Consider the following 4,357-nt stretch of genomic DNA (forward strand, 5'->3'; position numbering starts at 1 on the left):
AGATGGCCAGCAGACACATGAAACATGTTCATTATCACTTATTACCAAGGAAATACAAATCAAAACTACAATGAGATAGAGGCAGCTGGGTGGCTCAGTCAGTTAAGTGACTACCTTCAGCTCAGGTCATGATCTTAAGGTCCTGAGATCGAGCCCCGTGTTGGTCTCCCTGCTCACAGGGAACCTGCTTCTTCCTCTCTGCCCTGCTCATGCTCTCTCTCAGCCTCTCCCTCTCAAATGGGTGAGGCTGAGAGAATAATTAATAATAAAATCTTTTAAAAATACAATGAGATATCACCTCATATCTGTCAGTATGGCTACAATCAGAAACACAAAAAACAAGAGGAAGGTGTGGAGAAAAAGGAACACTGCACACTGTTGGTGGGAATGCAAGCTGGTACAACCTCTGTGGAAAACAGTATGGAGGTTGCTCAGAGTCAAAATAGAACTACCCTATGATCTAGCAATACAATACTTGTTATTTATCCAAAGAATACAAAAACACTAATTCAAAGGGATAAATGCACCCTTTTGTTTATAGCAGCATTATTTATAATAGCCAAATATAGAAATTGCCCACGTGCCCACTGATTGATGAATAGATAAAGAAGATATGGTAATGGAATATCACTCAGCCATAAAAAAGGATGAAATCCTGCCATTTGCAATGACATGGATGGAGCTGGAGAGTATAATGCTAAGTGAATAAGTCAGTCAGAGAAAGAAAAATACTCGTATGTGGAATTTAAGAACCAAAGGAAAAAAAGAGATAGAGAAAAAAAACAAGAAACAGACTCTTAATTATAGAGAACAAACTGATGATTACCAGAGGGGAGGGAGATAGTGTGATGGGTTGAAAAGGTGATGGGGATTAAGAAGGGCACTTGTGATGAGCACTGGGTATTGTATGAAGTGCTGAATCACTGTGTACACCTGAAACTTAATATAACATATTAACTAATTGGAATCAAAATAAAACTTAAAAAACAGCTTCCTTATAAATAATAATTGCCAGAAGTTATCATGGGAAAATATTCAAATAACATAATAAATACAAAATATTAAAAGTACACTGGATATTGAAATATCGAAAAACCACAATATATATGGAGTAGTGATAATAATCTTGATATATAAAGAATTCTTACAAAATAAAAAGAAATTTCCAAATCATTTATTTTGCTCAACTTTCAATTGAAATTCAAGTAGAAAATGGATAATCAAATAATAAAGAAAAATCACAAAGATATAGAATAGAGTAAATATATTAAAACATGTTCAATTTCACTGTTATGCAAGTAAACACTAATATATTCAGAAATCTAATGTTATTTTTAAGTGATTAAAAAATGTATGCAGACTTGTGGGTTAGTGATGATAAGGGCATATACTTAAATCCACATCTCCCTGGAGAGGAGAAGGGAGTTGAGGGAAATTGGAAGGGGAGGTGAACCATGAGAGACTATGGACTCTGAAAAACGATCTGAGAATTTTGAAGGGGTGGGGGGTGGGAGGTTGGGGGCACCAGGTGGTGGGTATTGTAGAGGGCACGGATTGCATGGAGCACTGGGTGTGGTGCAAAAATAATGAATACTGTTATGCTGAAAAAATAAAAAAAATTTAAAAAAAAATAATAAAAAAATAAATCCACATATCCTCCAAAAACAATACAGAACAACAGAAAAACAAATAAAACAATCCAAACCCACAGTCTAGACGTTATAACTAGAAGACAGAAAACACTCAAACTTCAAGTTACCTATAAGCATGAAACTTAATATCCAAACCCTAGTGTCTCTCATGCTCCCACTGAATGTTTTCACAGAGCAAAGACTTACGTGGAAAAGATAAGTAGAAAACCAGTGGCAAATTTAAGATGGACCTATAACTAAGACAGGGCCCTGAATAAAGGTGGGACACCAAGCTGTGTATGAGTTGAGGTGACTGTCTTTTAAAGCTCCAGATATGGGGGAGGGGAGGGAAAAATAGGTACCTTTGGAGATTTGGAAGTGAAAGAACAAAGAAGCAAAAAAGAAATTTGGGGTCATGCTAATAAAAAAAGATCTAAAATATTAGAGGACATACAATTCCTCCCTACTTAGTCAAACAAGATAAAGGAGAAAGATAAGAGGAAGGTCAGAGAGCTCTCAGGACAAAATGTTGAAGTGGCTTTCACTAGGTAATGGTATACATTTCACTCTATTTCTGCAGCAGCAGAAGGGGAGGGGAGGAGGAAGCCAGAGCAATCATTTAAGGAAATTCTACTTCACAATACAGACGGATGAGGGCACTCTTGACCTACAAATCTTGTAAACTAGGCCACCTCAAGAAATGAATGAAGAAAACCAACTATATTCAAAGCAACTATAAAATGAAATAGAAAATGAGAATCAAAATCCCTCTGCCCCTCATTCACCAAAAAAAAAGCAAATTAAAATTGTAAAACAACACTAGAAATTGATGTCACTATCCTTAATCATTTGAAGAGTCAGAAACTACTCTGAATCAGAAATTCAAAAATTAAAAAGAAATTGACCTTTTCTTTTTTTAAATATACGTGCTAACGAAGCAAGCACACTAAGTGAAATAAGTCAGTTAGAGAAAGACAAATACCATATGATTTCACTCATATGTGGAATTTAAGAAACAAAACAAATGAGCAAAGGGGGAAAAGAGGCAAACCAAGAGAGGCAAACCAAGAAACACTCTTCACTATAGACAAGAAACTGAGGGTTACCAGAGGGGAGAATGGTGGGGTGATGGGTAAACTAGGTGATAGGGATTAAGGAGGGCACTTGCTGTGATGAGCACTGGGTGATGCAGAAAATTCTTAAATTACTATATTGTTTACCTGAAACTAATATAATATTGTATGTTAACTATACTAGGATTAAAAGAAACATTTTTTAAAAGACAAAAACCTTAAAAAAGAAAAGAAAAAATAAATTGACCAAATAATGTATCAGGAAGAAATGAAAAAAGAATTGAATGAACTCAGAAAATAATGAGTAAAAGACAAACTACCTTGGAAATGAAGACTAAAATAAAGCTAACCAAGGTAAAATGGATTAAAATGCAATTAAATTAAGGGCATTGAAAAAAAGACTGGGAAGCAATCAACAAAATGGAAATAAGATAAAGAAAATGTATCCAGGGGCACCTGGGTGGCTCAGTGGGTTAAGCCTCTGCCTTCGGCTCAGGTCATGATCCCAGTGTCCTGGGATCGAGCCCCGCATCGGACTCTCTGCTGGGCGGGGAGCCTGCTTCCCCCCCCCCTCTCTGCCTGCCTCTCTGCCTACTTGTGATCTCTGTCTGTCAAGTAAATAAATAAAATCTTTAAAAAAAAAAAAAGAAAGAAAGTGAACTCCAAAGTTGTTGAAAGGAAGAGACAAAGAAAAAAAGTAGTTTCTTTAACAAGGAAATAAAATTTGAGACTCTAAAAGAGAAACAAACCAATGAAGTAGAATTAATATTTAAAACGTGAGTTCAGAAAACCTTTTCATAAATAACACACTGAAAATGTCCAACAGATACGTGGAAAAATAAGTTCAGTATAATCAGCTCTGACACTGTTTTAATGAAACTATCAGAGTTTAAAGATTAATAGAGGTTTAATTCAAATCTTTAAAACAAAATGGTTAATACCTTATAACAGCAAAAGAATCAGTCCTACATAATAGTTCTGAAAACAATTCATACAATGGAGTTTCATTTTCAAAACATTCAAGAAAAGAAATAACTGCATGATGCACATTAAGGAGGGCACTTGATGTAATGAGCGCGGAGTGTGATAGGCAAGTGATGAATCACTAAATTCTACCGTGAAACTAACACTAACCTATATGTGAAATAATTTGAATTATATAAAATCTTGAAATAAAAGAAAAAGAGAAACATCTTCTTTTACCAGAAAGTAAGAGAAAGTAAGGAAGTGCTCAGAGAATTGTGTACACATTTCAAAATAACACAGGAACCAACTTGAAGGGAAGGCATTGCAAAATTCAAGCCAAATTGAGCACTGAAATTAATAATAGTAAAAATGGTTTGTAACCCAATGAATAAAATAGAAAGTGAGTTGAAATGGATGTACGTAAATCAATGGATAAATAAATATATGAGTTATTTTATTTATAAAGTTATTCCTTTGAGTAGGATGCCAATGGATAAATTAAAAGAAATGATGGTGTTAGAAAATCACCAGCTGACAACCATAATAATAAGAATTGATTTATGGGTGCTCCTTGGTGGCACAGTTGGTTAAGCAACCATCTCTTGGTTTCAGTTCAGTTCCTGATCTCAGAGTGGTAAGACAGAGCCCCATGTCAGGCTCTGGGCTCAGTGCAGAGACTGCTTAAGT

Source organism: Lutra lutra, chromosome 13 (genome assembly GCF_902655055.1).
Source record: "Lutra lutra chromosome 13, mLutLut1.2, whole genome shotgun sequence".
In the NCBI taxonomy this organism is placed as follows: domain Eukaryota; kingdom Metazoa; phylum Chordata; class Mammalia; order Carnivora; family Mustelidae; genus Lutra; species Lutra lutra.